Source organism: Palaemon carinicauda, chromosome 22 (genome assembly GCF_036898095.1).
Source record: "Palaemon carinicauda isolate YSFRI2023 chromosome 22, ASM3689809v2, whole genome shotgun sequence".
Taxonomy (NCBI): Eukaryota; Metazoa; Arthropoda; class Malacostraca; order Decapoda; family Palaemonidae; genus Palaemon; species Palaemon carinicauda.
This window is the reverse complement of record NC_090746.1, coordinates 36,067,693-36,083,348: the sequence shown is the minus strand read 5'-3', so window position 1 is coordinate 36,083,348 and position 15,656 is coordinate 36,067,693. Positions and strand designations below refer to the sequence as shown.

At 46.9% G+C, this 15,656-nt stretch overlaps 1 protein-coding gene across 3 annotated transcripts in view; it reads left to right on the top strand.

The window, feature by feature from the left end:
- The first annotated feature begins 873 nt into the window (after positions 1-873).
- SCAP (SREBP cleavage activating protein) overlaps positions 874-15,656 on the top strand; it is a 305,057-nt gene continuing 290,274 nt past the window's right edge. Inside the window, exon 1 of one of the 3 annotated variants that reach the window (XM_068346119.1) lies at positions 874-1,005. The gene's annotated coding sequence lies outside the window, so the exon portion shown is untranslated. Of the gene's footprint in view, positions 1,102-1,408; positions 1,431-15,656 lie in introns of those variants that run through there. The other 2 variants (XM_068346120.1, XM_068346122.1) reach the window with 2 other exon arrangements.

Here is a 15,656-nt window from a genome sequence, read left to right as displayed (position 1 = left end):
TCTCAATTTTAACAGTCATCCTATTTTTTTTTCTTGTAAACCTTAAGTTTAAGTCAAACTTTTTTTTCTTGAAAACTCCAAGTTTAACAGTCAAACTTTTTTTTTCTTAAAAAAGGGGAGGTCGTGGCCCTCTGCAACCCCTCAGGGATCCGCTAGTTCATAGAGTTATAATATCTGGTGTTCCTTAGGGTAGTGTTCTCGACCCACTACGTTTCGTATTATATATTCATATGTTTTGACCTTTACGCAAACAAGGAGATAGATGGTTATCTATCTTGTGCGTATGGTTATATATTCAGACTTTTTGCCAATAAGAGAAGTTAAAAATGTTAGATAATATGGGAGTTATGGAAATCAGTATTTAATCAGCAAGGTTAGAGATACTACAGATACATTTACCCAATGAAGTAACATTACTAATTCTCCAAGTGCAAAAATAACCTCTTAATCTTACTAACTTGTGCAATGTAACATGTAATTTAGGAGCTAAAAACAGCTATCTTAATGTAAAGAAAAGAAAAAGAAAATACAATTTGTGTCTACACCTCCATAAGCATCAAACCCTAGTAATAATATTTTATTATCACGGAACCGTTAGTCTAGCTATAAGAATACAGGAATTAAGACAACCCATTGCAAAAAGTTAATTTAAAGAAAAATGTAAAAGTTCACATTTCCAGCAACCCAATATTAAGGAAAATATTTCCTATGATCCCATCATACTTATCAGAGATGGGGAAGTATCAAATGTACTATGCGTTGCAAGTAATTTATATTTATAGTTTTATATTTTCTATATTTTTATTTTTATTCTTATTTATTTTATTTATATTAGTTGTTTTCAAATTAAGAATACGCATCCCGAATGTCAACTTTATTTCTGCGCCACTACGCAGGTAAACAACAATGCTCGTCTGCAGTTGTGTATGTTTAGACAACGTTGATATTGCACATTGGAGGCACTATTAAAACATCAGTATCTTCTATGCCCGTCATGACAATGTTGTAAGTGATGATATAGGAAGGGTTCAGGTTAAACAAGCACATAAATTCAAATTATCCGTAGCCTAATCGGCCTGCAATTAGACTCCTTGGTTTAAGGTAATGTTTAGATCCACTACCCTAGCAAAATAGAGTTGTTTAATTTGTATTGAATTACAATGAATTTTAACAAAGATCGCTCATTTTTCATATTTTGGGCCGCTTCTGATTATGTACTTGCATCAGATATCTCAAGTTTCGTATTGCTGTTGCACCTCTTCTGCAAATTGTTATGAGGAAAGATTGTGACTAAGCCTAGTGATCTGGCCATATCCTCAGTAAACTCAGCTTTTAGTCCCGAGCTTAAGTTTTTAGAGAAGTTGAATCTGGTAAGAGCAAAACTGTGGCGACATTTGTAGACCGGGGGACACTGTTGGTTCAGACATTGGGTAAATTAAATCTTATTTTGTTTAAACACAATTATGGTCTAACCCTAAATAACGACACCTAACTTTATCTATGTTTTCGTGTACTTATTGGGGGGGGGGGGATCTGCACCCATTATGTGAGAACTCTATAGTGTCCTATGTTCTATGGATAATAAACGTATGTGGTAAATTTACGATACATAGATTTCTAGCCAAATACATGAACCATACATTTTCCCTACTCACTTTCTTGTGTTTTATGTATTTATGACCATGATTATTGGGGCAAACCACCTGTTCATGAGTTTTTGGACCCCCTTTTATAAAGACAATTATAGGGAACATGAGTGGGAAATCGGGTTTTTTAGGGTGGGGAAATGGGTATTTGTTTACAAGAGCACACTCTCCATTTACTCCAATATTATACAGTCCTGCAGCTCTCCTCATTTTGTATAGTAATTTGCAGGTTCTTTAAATGGTGGGAAAGAAAAAAATAGCAAGATATGTTGGGGGGGGGGGGGTGTTGGGGAGAAAGGTGGAGGGGTTGGCGGAGAAGGTACTAAGCGACCTGGAACCGACATCGCCAACATAGTCAACCAAAGAGAAGCTTGTGACGTCAGCGTACATTTAGTATATATTCAAAATAGATACTAAATTAAAAATGGAGTAATTACTCAAAAGTGTCACTATTTGTGAAATGTATATTTCATATTTGGTAAATACAGTATATTATATGAATCATATTGAAGTGTATTTTTAAAGAAACCATTTTGAGAATGACAAGTTTTCCCAGACGACATTTTGCTACATTAACGCCATCTATTAACCACTGCCTAAGGATGCCTGCTAATTTCCCGCCAATGAAAACAGTTAGTCTCATACGCTGCAAAAATAGTCTTTTTTCGTAAAAAGTTTCTTTAAAAAAATAAGATTTATTGTCAAGCATTACCAAATAAAATATACAATTCACAAATAGTGATACTTTTTGAGTAATTGATCCATTTTTAATTAAATTTGATTATAAATCAAATGTCCGGTGACGCCACAAACTTCTCTTTGATTGACTATGTTGAAGATGTCAATTCCAGGTCGCATAGTAACTCCTCCAACCCCCCTCCCGCAACATTTCTTGCTAATATTTTGCTTTCCCAGCATTCGAAGAACCTCTTAACCCTTTTACCCCCAAAGGACGTACTGGTACGTTTCACAAAAGCCATCCCTTTACCCCCATGAACGTACCGGTACGTCCTTGCAAAAAAATGCTATAATTATTTTTTTTTTTTCATATTTTTGATAATTTTTTGAGAAAATTCGGGCATTTTCCAAGAGAATGAGACCAACCTGACCTCTCTATGACAAAAATTAAGGCTGTTAGAGCAATTTAAAAAAAAATATACTGCAAAATGTGCTGGGGAAAAAATAACCCCCTGGGGGTTAAGGGTTGGAAATTTCCAAATAGCCTGGGGGTAAAAGGGTTAATTACTGTACAAAAAGAGGAGAGCGGCAGGAAAGCACAATTTTGGAGTAAATGGAGAGCGTGCTCTTGTAAACAAATACCGGGAAATGTCGTAAACGAGCGATTTGAAGTAACGATAATGGTCAGAAATGCAAAATAAACACATGATAAGCAGTTGGAAAAATATATGGTTCATGTATTTGACTAGAAATTTGGGTGTGCAAAAACAAGAAAAAACGGGATTATCTAACACTTGAGATTTGTAAAGGGATACAGAACCTAACAAACCCACCTTACCTAACAGTTCCCAGGTCACAACCCTTAGCTGGGGTGGCCCCCCTTCCCAGGTCACAACTCCTAGCCCGGGGCTTACCACCTTCCCATGTCACAAGCTAAAAGTAAATCACAAATAAATCCTTACATTAAGATAAAGTAAATCATGAATAATTCATTACCTTATGATAGACACCTACATTTTTTCTTTTTGTCTTGGCAATCTTTACAGAAGTGTTGCAGTAAATTTGCTGGTCTTCCCTGAAAACTAAGTCAGAATTGCACTGCACTTCGGACACTTTAACCTTTGATGGATAACATAGTGAGCTTTTAAAAAATATGCATCATTATTTCGAAGTTAATTTTTAATTTCACATGAGTAATAATACCTATACACTGAACAGAGAGCATTTCCATCATAATCAATTGCCGACATAAATGAAATTACCCTAAATTTCAAAATAGATTGATGTACTTCCCTTAAGTTCCCTCATGGAGATATCTTTTTGTGATGGTGGTGAAGTTGAAACTGAAGGGGAAGGTGGAATAAAAATGGCTGTTGTAGAACAACATCCGGGAACTTATGAGGAAGTACTTGTAAGCTGTTAATTGATTTAAAAAAAGACCACCTGACAGCTACGTCCTTGTAAATATACAGAAAGCTCCCCAAACCGATTGGAACTAACGCCCGTGCAATAACTCACCATCAATCTCCAGGACGTAAAAAATGGACTTACAGTGAAAAACGCTTCACATTTTTATCGACGGATACGTAAGTTATTTTGTCCCAGCCCCTATTAAACATACATATAGAGAAAAATGCCAAACTAGACAGCACTCCTCCATTTCTTAGAGCAAATTCCAGTTGTTCCGTAACTGAAATACAAACCGCGTTATTTAATATGGGTAATTACTTTTGGCGTAGCTGAAATGACGAGCCATTAGATTTTTAACGAGGGTTTACTACCCCACCGCTAGTTAGCGGGGGGGTAGGGAGGGGTAGCTTGCTACCCCCCCCCCCACACACACACACCTGTGATTTAGCTCACTTTGCTATCGGCTCGGGCGACGGTCGGACGTGTCCGCTTTCACCCTCGCTTTTGTTGATCAGCCATTATTAATCTTTATTTGCTTTTTCTTTTTCCAGAGTGTTTGTGAAGTTGGCCTCTGCCATCATGCGTAAGTGTCCTGGTTTACCTGACCGCCCTTGTGGCACATTTATGTCGGCGGTCGACACGGATCCCCACACCTTGTGTCCTCATTGTAGGAGCCAACGGTGTGATAGTGTTAACGTATGTGGTGAGTGTAGGGAGTGGTCTGCCCCCAGTGGGAGAGGTTTTCTCGGCGCCGGAAGAAGAAGTCCAAACGGGATTTGTTCCGTAACTGAAATACAAACCACGCTATTATATATGGGTAATTACTTTCGGCATAGCTGAAATGACGAGCCATTAGAATTTTAACGAGGGTTTACTACCCCCCCTCACACACACACCTGTGCTGAGCCCACTTTGCTATCGGCTCGGGTGCTAGACAGACGTGTCTCCTATCACCCTCGCCTACACTGACAGCCATTAATCTTTGTTTGCTATTTCTTTTTGACAGTGTGTTTGTAAGTTGTGGCCTCTGCGATGCGGAAGTGTCTCGGCTTACCTGACTGCCCTTGTGGGACTTATATGTCTGCGGTCGATACAGATCCACACACCTTATGTCCTTTTTGTAGGGGCCAACGGTGTGACAGAGATAAAGTATGTGGTGAGTGCAGGGAGTGGTCTACCTCCCAGTGGGAGAGGTTTTCCCGGCGCCGGAAGAAGTCTAAACGGGATATTTCTCCTTAAAGGGCGTCCTTGAAGAGAGAAAACCCCAAGGACTCTTCTTCCGTAGCCCAAACCTCCTCCGAAGCTCCCACTCGATCGGCTTCTTCCGAGAGGCTGGCGAGTGGTAGCGTAGGCCGCATTTCTGTTGACCGATCTCGGGGTTTGGGAGAGGGAATTGCCTCCCATAGCGAGGAAGCTCCTCCTCCTTCCCCGGGGGAGGATTTAATTTCTAATGTTGCTAATGATGATTTGTTACAGCTTTGGGCTTCCTTGGGGCTTCAGGGCTCGCCCTCCAAGGAAGCCCTGTTTGACATAATCAGGTTAGGGACAGCTGTCAAACAGTCGCCGACGTTAGCAGAGGTTGATCCTCTGTCTATCGTTGACGTTGTTGTGGCAGAGGCTTCTGACGAGTTATCTCAAACCTCTGCTCCTGTTGCTGATGTAGCTGAAGGCTTAGCTTCCCCTTCCGATCATCCTTCGAGGGAGGAACTAAGTCCAACGGTCTCTCCTGCAGGTGATTCTCCCCCTCGGGGTAGTTCACTGACAGAGACTCCTCTTCGGAGGAGTGCCGACGGTCTACCTGCTGCCCCCAGAGGGCGTATAAGGCGTAAGGCCCGCCTTCCCCTCCGCCGTAGAGGCCTTCCTTCACCTCACAAGGGTGTTAGGAGGTGCCTCTTCGGCTCGTCTTCGCCGCAGTCCGCCGCAGAGGAACCTCGTCGCCGTTCACCTGCCCTTCCAGCTACATCCCTAGACCTGTCCGCTGATCGTTCGCGATCTCCTACTCCTGCCAGACCTGCTGACCTGCCGTCGCCCTTCCTAGCTGCTGACGCGCTGTGGGCGCCCACGCATCCTGTAATTAAGCAGGCCACGGTCCCTTCGGGGCAAAAGGGACTTGCTCACATTGTGGCAAAGTCCCTTAAGCGCCAGGTATCACTTGCGCGGCAACGTTCTCCTGCTCGTCAGTGCGCTATTGCGCGCAAACGCTCAACAGTTGCTGACCCGGAGACAACGCACCAGCGAGCACCTGTTCCTGAGACTTCGCGCCAGTGCTCACCTGCGCGCCGTCGATCCCCTGTGCGCCAGCGCTCTTCTGCTTGCCAGCGCGCCACTGCGCGTCCGTATCCTGATGCGCGCCCTAGATCTCTTATGTGCCAGCGCTCTCCTGCGCGCTAACGTTCGCCCGTGCGCCCACGATCTTCAGATCTGGGCGCAGGAGGGAAGATACCATCTTCCCCTGCTCGCCAGCGATCTCCTGCGCGCCAACAGACACCGGCGCGCCATCAGACCCCTCCGGCTCACCAGCATTCTCCTACGCGCCATCGGGCGCAGTCACCAACGCGCGCCCTCGCGCGCACCGCCCGTTTGCCCATCGTAGATGTGCGCGCCCGCGCGCAAGGGAGATTTCCCCTGCGCGCGCGCCCAACACTTTCACCCTCACGGGCTCAGAAGCATCCTGCGCGTCCACGCGCTCGCGTGCAATCGCCTCTACGCGCGCGAACGCTTGTTCAACTTGCTGCGCGCCCTCGGCTTTCTCCAGAACGCGCCACTGCGCGCCATCGATTACCTACGCGCCCACGGCTTTCTCCAGAACGCGCCACTGCGCGCCATCGATTACCTACGCGCCCACGCGCTTTATCGCCCCTGCGTGCTCCATCTCCTGCTCGCCAGCGCGTTAACGCGCTCCCTTGCCTGCGCACCATCGCTTGCCCATGCGCCATCACTCGCCAGCGCGCCATCGCTCGCCCGCGCATTATCGCTCGCCTGCGCGCCATCGCTCGCCCACGCGCACCCTCGCCATCACCCCTGCGCGTCCACATGCACACGCGCACGAACCAGATGAGAATATATCGCGCGATTCGCAGTGGGATTCCAGCGCGATCCCACGCGCGAGGCGGCAGGACCGCGAGCAACCAGGTCGTCTCCTTCACGTTCCCCCCCTCCCGCAAGCGCAGACCAGCGCGCTTGCCTGAGGGCGGGAGAACACCGGATAGGTCCAGGAAATTGCATTCTTCCCCTTCTTCTTTTCAGGAAGACCCTGTTGTGGTTTCTACTCCTTGGGATCGAACGATCCCCTTCCCTCTAGAGGGAGTCTCTGACAGCGCCGCTGTCAGTAAGCAGCCATGGTTTGGGTCCCTTGTCAGGGCTGTCGTGTAGGCCTTTAAGCCTGCCTTCTCTGAGTTGGGCCTCAAATCAGCGGCAGTACCGACCCCCCTGAAGAGGAAGAGAGGAGTAGACATCGTGGTGACTTCCCCAAGGGTTAAGCTGGCTCCTCGGAAGTCTTTGAGGAAGGCTCCCTCCCCCCCCAGACTTTCTCTGCTTCCCCTTCGGACGAAGATTTCCCGTCCTTGGGATTCTCGTGAGGTGAGGCGTTCTCCCATCGCACCAATGGGAGAAACCCCACCTCGCATAGAGAAGTCTTCTCAGGTAGGGGTGGAGAAGAGCCTCCCGCCATTGCTGTTGGAGTCCTGTATCCCTCCCAGGAGGGAGTCGAAGGACTCTAAGACTGTTCCTAAGTCGTCCTCGAGGATGAGACCAGAGCCAGCTAAACCCGCGGAGAACGTCCACGAGTCCCCCCATGAGGAGCCTTTGGGGACAGGAGACTTTGCTGCTAGCCCTACAGGAGGAGAGCTACAGGAATCGGAACATGCGTTCTGGCAAGTTCTGACTCTGATGAGGAATCTCAACGGGTTCTCGGATCCTGAGATTCCCCCTCGAGAGGGCAAGGACACGGTCCTGGACCGAGTCTTTGGCACTCAGAAACCCCCTAAGGCCAGTGCGGCTTTGCCTTGGTCCCAAGGGGTCAAGAGTGCCAGAGATGAGGTTGAGGGCCAGCTCTCCGAGCTTGCCTCCTCCAGCCGTGCCAGCGCCGGCAACAAACTCCTCCCGCCTCCTCATGTCCATCAGAGGAGGTACTTTGAGGTCATGGAGGAGTCTTGTTTAGCTCTTCCATTACACCACTCTGTGAAAGAGCTTACCAGGGGATTCCTTCTAGAGAGACTCACCAGCCGGCAAGTGTCTTTCTTGGCCTTGGAGATCCTCAGTCAGGAGAAGGTAGCGAAGTGTGCCATGCAGGCAACTTCGTGGCTGGATATCTGGCTGGGGTCTCTCGGCATCCTGTTACGATCCGAGGACCTGTCCAAGGAGAGTACCAGGAAGGCCTTGGAGACCTTCCTTCTGTCAGGCACGCGTACCATCGAGTTTCTAGCCCACCAAGTCACGAACTTGTGGGCTAATTCCATCTTGAAGCGTCGTGATGCGGTGTCTGAGAGATTTCACGTGAAGGTCCCCAGCACCGAGGTCAGCAGACTCAGACATTCCTCCATCTCGGGGAGGAACTTGTTTAAGCCGAAAGACGTGGAACAGGCAGCTGAGAGGTGGAGGAAGTCCAACCAGGAGACTCTCCTACATAGGGCTCTTACATCGAAGCCCTATAAACCACCTCCAGCACCCCAACAACCTCGTCCGTCCAAGACAACGAAACCGGCAGTGGCAGCAAAGACAATGGTGTCGAAGCCCTTTTCTGTCAAGAACAGGAAAGGCAAGAAGTCCTCCAGGGGAGGGAAAAATCCTAGAGGAAGTGGCCGAGGCCGCAAACGCTAGGATTGGCAGTCCCCCCGCATGTCCACCAGTGGGGGATGCCTACAAAGTTGCGTGATCAGGTGGCAGCAACTCGGGGCCGATGCCTGGACGATTTCTGTAATCAGTCAAGGATATCGCGTCCCGTTCACAACATCTCTACCTCCCCTGACAGCGGATCCAGTGTCATTGAGCTCCCTTGCCATGGGATCGGAAAGGGGGCAAGCCCTTCGGGCAGAAGTCGAAACCATGTTGAAGAAGGGCGCTCTCCAGAAGGTCGTCGACGGCTCCCCCGGCTTCTTCAGTTAACTCTTTCCTGTAAGGAAGGCGTCTGGAGGCTGGAGACCAGTCATCAACCTCTCAGCCCTGAACAGTTTTGTTAAGCAGACCCCGTTCAGTATGGAGACGGCAGACACAGTCAGACTCGCAGTGAGACCCAAAGACTTCATGTGTACACTGGATCTGAAGGACGCGTACTTCCAGATCCCAGTCCATCCATCTTCAAGGAAGTACTCAAGATTTAGCCTAGACAACAAGATCTACCAGTTCAAGGTGCTGTGTTTCGGTCTCTCCACAGCACCCCAGGTTTTCACCAAAGTTTTCACCCTGATATCATCGTGGGCACACAGGATCGGCATCCGTCTCCTCCGTTATCTGGACGACTGGCTGATCCTAGCAGACTCGGAGTCGACACCGAGACAAACTTCTCGGACTTTGCCAAGATCTGGGGATCATGGTAAATCTCGAGAAGTCCTCTCTGTCTCTGCTTCTTACTCAAAGACTGGTATATCTAGACATGATCTTAGACACCAATCTCCGCAAAGCCTTCCCATCAGACGACAGGATAGCAAGGCTGATGAGGGTCGCAAGTCCTTTCCTCAGACGAGACGAACTCCCAGCCCAATCGTGGTTACGTCTTCTCGGTCACCTCTCGTCCTTGGTCCGTCTAGTTCCCAATGGTCGCCTCAAAATGGGATCTCTGCAATGGCGACTCAAGTCTCGGTGGAATCAAGGACACGATTCCCCGGACGTCATCGTCCCTATGGGCCCCGCGGAACGGACGGACCTTCAGTGGTGGGTGACAGATGAGAACCTACGAAAGGGAGTGGATCTTCTCGTCCTCCCCCCGGATTTGATGCTGTTCTTGGACGCCTCAAAGAAAGGGTGGTGGGCCCACGTTCTGAACCACAGGACCTCAGGCCTGTGGTCAGAATAAAAAAAGTGCCTCCATATAAACCTGCTAGAAATGAAGGCCGTATTCCTGGCCCTTCAACAGTTTCAACAATACCTGTCGGGTCACTCTGTGATGGTGATGAGCGACAACACCACATCAGTGGCTTACATCAACAAGCAGGGAGGCACCTTTTCGGAGCAGCTATCCCATCTTGCAGTAGAGATACTGAGATGGACCGAAGTCCACTCGATTCCACTATCGGCTCGCTTCATTCCAGGCAAAAGGAATGTGCTCGCCGACAGTCTGAGCAGAGCGTCTCAGATAGTGAGTACCGAGTGGTCTTTGGATCATCTAGTAGCCAACAAAGTCCTGACTTTGTGGGGTTCCCCGACTGTGTATCTGTTTGCTACAGCGTTGAACTTCAAGCTCCCGCTGTACTGCTCCCCAGTCCCGGACCCCAAGGCACTCTGGCAAGATGCCTTCCAACAACTGTGGGACAACATCGACGTTTACGCCTTTCCCCTGTTCTGTCTGACGAGGAGGGTGCTCAACAAGACCAGAACATCGGTCAATCTCTCGATGACCCTGATAGCTCCGCTATGGCATCACGTGGAATGGTTTCCAGAACTTCTGCAACTCCTGACGGAGGTCCCGAGAGAACTCCCTCCACGACGCGAGCTACTCAAACAACCACACGCCAACATCTTTCACGAAGCCGTAGCTTCGCTTCGGCTTCACGCCTGGAGACTATCCAGCATCTCCTCGCAGAGAGAGGATTTTCACAACAAGTTGCGGAAAGGATGTCTGGACACCTGCGAAGGTCATCCGCAGGGGTCTACCAGGCAAAGTGGAGAGTTTTTTGTGGTTGGTGTCGTGGAAGGGGTATCTCTCCACTCGATGCCACTATTCCAGCAATAGCGGAGTTCTTCGTGTATTTGCGAGAAGGAATGCGCCTTTCAGTCTCGGCAGTGAAAGGCTATCGCTCAGCCTTAAGTCTCGCCTTTAGGCTCAAAGGATTGGACATTTCTTCTTTGCTAGAACTTTCCTTACTCATACAAAGTTATGAACTTACCTGCCCTCAGTTGGAAGTTAGACCTCCTCCATGGAATGTGGTTCGAGTTCTCAGGTCTCTTAAGAGACCTCCCTTTGAACCATTACGCCAGGCTTCAGATCGCCACCTGACTTGGAAGACGGTGTTCCTACTTGCGTTGGCTTCGGCCAAATGAGTTGGGGAACTGCATGGTCTCTCGTATGACATCGCCCATTCAAGGGGATGGGGGGAGGTAACGTTCAGATTCGTCCCTGAGTTTGTTGCTAAGACTCAGAATCCGGGAGTGCCAGACCCCCGGTTTGACTCTTTCCGGATTTCGAGTCTTCGTTCCGTAATAGATGACCCAGACCATCTCCTGCTCCCAGTAAGGAGTCTGAGGCTTTATCTTAAGAGAACAGCTGCAATTCGTCCTCAAGTGCAAGCATTGTTTGTAAGGACTTGAAGGACAAAGAGGAGGGTCACCAAGAATACCATCTCAGCTTGGATTAGTAGGGTAATCCTTCATTCCCTGAATCCCGACCCTCCTCCGTCACGTCGCCCTAGATCACATGATGTCAGGGGCATAGCTACGTCCCTGGACTTCAAAGAGAACTACTCAGTGACGCAGGTTCTACAAGCAGGGGTGTGGAAGCGTCAGACAACCTTCACAGCCCACTACCTGCAAGACGTGACCTACAGGAGGCTTGGTACGTTCTCTATCGGCCCTGTGGTGGCTGCACAACAGCTGGTTTAAACCTCAGGCTCCTTAATGGACAAGTAGCAGAGGGATGAGGGCATTGTTACCCGGTTTTAGTCTGCATGAATGAAAAGGTATGTCTTTTCTTCATCCTCCCCTCTCTTGGGGAAAGCAGCACCCTGGGTTCTCTGCACAGCTGACCTCAAACCACTGCAGGTAAACCATGTTCCCTTGTGTTCCTAGTATTAAGCTAATACTGTCACGTCCCCATACCCTGACGAGGTGGTATTGGGAGAGTCCTAGCCTTAAGTTCCATCTAAAGAACTTCAGGTCAACCTCCTAGGATGAGTCACACTTCATTCCTCCACACACAGCTTATGTAGGCCGCAGCCCTTGCAGAGCAAGGTGCTAGCGAGGTGCAGGGACTCCTTATCGTTGAGTATCAACACCCTCAGATACTGAGTCCCCGGGCAAAAAGCCAAAAGCCAGTAATGGCTGGGACTTACCACCCTACCTAAGGGTTGAGTCACCCATATTAAATAGCGTGGTTTGTATTTCAGTTACGGAACAAATGAAAAATTTGTAGGTAATTTGTATTTTTCCTAACTATACAAACCTTAGCTATTTAATCAAACTTGCCCGCCAGCTCTGTCCCCCGTGAAAGCCCTACCTCTAAGCAAAGTGAGCTAAATCACAGGTGTGTGTGTGTGTGTGTGTTGGGGGGGGGGGTTTAGCAAGCTACCCCTCCCCTAACTAGCGGTGGGGTAGTAAACAATCATTAAAAATCTAATGGCTCGTCATTTCAGCTACGCCGAAAGTAATTACCCATATTAAATAGCTAAGGTTTCGTATAGTTAGGAAAAATACAAATTATCTACGAATTTGTCATTTTTGCTTGTACAGTGAGCCCTCGCTACTTCGCGGTTCGACCATCGCAGATTCACCACTTCGCGGGTATTTTTCATAACCCATATATATAAACATCGCGGATTTTCCGGAAATTTCGTAAATACCGCAATATCTGAAGACCCCAAATACGATATTTCGTCACCTGTAATTCCATTAATACTGTAATTAGTAATATCTGCTCTTACTGATTGTTCATTGCATTACATATGACATATAATTCGGTACATAAAGAAATAAAACACGAAAAGAGAATGTGATCATACGATAATTCAGTACTGTATACAGTACGTAGTAAAATTATATCGAACATGAAACGCAAATCAGATGCAGTCATACCATATTAGAATGGTGTAAGGCTGCTGATGGCTACTACTGTACTACAAATGTAATGGATGTGCATCTTTTCCATGAATCTTTTGTATGTATACGTACGTAGTGCTGCATCCAATAATATTCTTTGTTGCAAAAATCACATCTCGAATAAGCGTACTAGAGAGAGAGAGGAGAGAGAGAGAGAGAGAGAGAGAGAGAGGAGAGAGAGAGAGAGAGAGAGAGAGAGAGAGACATATCCTACAACAAAACAAGCGTAAAATAGCGTACGTAAAGCTCTATTATTATTATTATTATTATTATTATTGTTGTTGTTGTTGTTATTGTTATTAAAATTATTATTATTATTATCATTATTATTATTATCATTATTATTATTATTATTATTATTATTATTATTATCATCATTATTTATTATTATTATTATTACTGTATACGTAGGGTACCTTGTACTTTGAATTGGTAACCTACGTAGCATATAAGACGGATTGTGATTGGTTCAAGCGCTGATAGAGGACGAATCAGAACCCAAGTTTTGTAATCTAGCCTGTGATTGGTGTTTTGCCCGCATCTCCAACTTCCAGCATCTTTTCGCGGTCACTTTGTCTCCTGCCGTATCGCTGTGTAGATGTTGTTAAGTTATTGTGAACTTTAATATGTGCTGTGCGTGACTGTTTTAAGTTGAACTTTTTGTTGAACTTTCTGTTAAACCCTACTGTACAATGCCTCCCAAGCGTTCTGCTTCTACTAAGGCTGGTAGTGAGCCTAAACGCCACCGAAAGATGATGACGATTGCTGAGAAGGTGACGATTCTCGATATGTTAAAAGACTGTAGAAGTTACGCGGGCCGCAGCCCGCCATTTTGGAGTCAACGAATCCACCGTTCGCTATATCAAGAAGGACGAGGCGAACATTAGAAAGACGGCTACCATCATCTTTAGCAGATCAGCGAAGCGAGTCGTTACCAAGCGTAATAAAACGATCGTACGCATGGAAGGTGCTTTAGCAGTGTGGATTGCCGACTGCCGGAAGAAGAACATAGCCTTGGATACGAACACCATCCAAACCAAGGCTTTGAGCTTGTATGAGAGTTTTGCGGCAAAGGAACCTCAAGACGATGATGGCGACCATGCTGAAGAAGATGATGATGTACATGAACCTCAGCCAGGGACATCCACTGATTCCCAGCGTCAGAAACAACGTTTTTCCGCCAGCAAAGGATGGTTCGCGAAGTTTCAGAAACGCTTCACCCTGAAAAGCGTTTCCCTGCATGGCGAGGCTGCTTCCGCTGACACTGCAGCTGCTGAAACTTACGTGAACGAGACGTTCAAGAATATTATCGCCGAAGGTGGATGCAAGCCGGAACAAGTGTTTAATATGGATGAGACCGGCTTGTTTTGGAAGAGAATGCCGTCGCGAACTTTCCTGTTCAAAGAGGAAGCCAAAGCCTCTGGCTTTAAAGCATTCAAGGATCGCGTTACCCTCGTGATGTTTGGCAATGCTGCTGGATTTTTGCTAAAGCCGGGGCTTATTTACAAGTCGAAAATCCTCGCGCTTTGAAAAATAAAAATAAGAATCTCCTTCCCGTGTACTGGATGCATAATCCAAAAGCATGGATTACGAAGATGCTGACCTCCAACTGGTTCCACCAGTGTTTCATCCTGCAAGTCAGTCAATATCTCTTAGAGAAGGGCTTGCCATTCAAGATCCTTCTCCTTATGGATAACGCTGGTGGACATGCAACTGACCTGTCGCGTGAGGGCGTTCAGGTTGAGTTCCTGCCACCCAACACCACGTCATTAATTCAACCAATGGACCAGGGGGTTATCAGGGCGTTCAAGGCCCTCTACACGAAGAATACCTTGGCGGACCTCGTTGCGTGTGTGGATGCTGCCCAAGAAGATGAAGATGAAGATTTTAATTTGAAGGCGTACTGGCGGCAGTACTGTACACCATAGCCACGTGCCTGCAGAACATTCAGAAGGCACTGCAGGAAATGAAACCTGCAACCGTTAATGCGAGCTGGAAGAAGTTGTGGCCCCAGATTGTTTACGACGACGAGGGATTTACTCCGTCTGAAATCCAACACTCTGCAATACGCAAATCTGTGCAGTTGGCTGCGATAATGGGAGGTGATGGGTTTGGCGACATGACGACTGAAGACGTCGATGAGTTGTTGGACTGCCATTCCCAGCCGCTAACTGACGCAGACCTAGAAGACCTGACGAAATCGGCCAGTGAAGAAGAGAGCGAAACACAGGAAGAGACCCAATAAAAAGTCGAAGAAACGGGCTTAACATTAGAACGGCTTGCCGAGGTTTGCAACCATATAAAGGAGGTGAAAGAAGTGTTGCAAGAGTGGGACGAGGATATGGTTCGTTCTATGCAGTTCTGCAACAAAATCAATGAAGACTTGACTCCCTACAGGATGCTCTTAGAGCGAAAAAAGAAGCAGCGGCAGCAACTTTCGATCACAATGTTCTTCCAGCCTCGCAAAAAAGAGCCAGTTCCTCCTGCTAGTACACCTTCGGAAGAAATTGAAGAAGTTTCCCAGGAAGAAGTTGAAGAGGTGTCCCAGGAAAAGACACCTCCATCTGAAGAGACGTAAAATACTACTATCATTGGCTGCACAGTAGAAGACATCATCAGCTTCATCATCATCATTTCTACTGTGCAGCAAATTCATCGCCATCATCATTCAAGTTTTTCTTCAACTTCTTTCGTGGTGAGTACAGTAACAATCTTTATTTTTTACTTTAATATTCTAACATTTTAATATTTGTGCCTGTTTTAGTTTAGTATGCATTAAGTTAAAGGGAAGGTTTTAAAAGTCTGAAGAGTATACATGTTGTAACCTATCATATTTTTTTTGTTTAAAATTTACATTTACGTACGTAAAACATTCTATTACAACATTCTCTCTCTCTCTCTCTCTCTCTCTCTCTCTCTCTCTCTCTCTCTCTCTCTCTCTCTCTCTCTCTCTCTCTC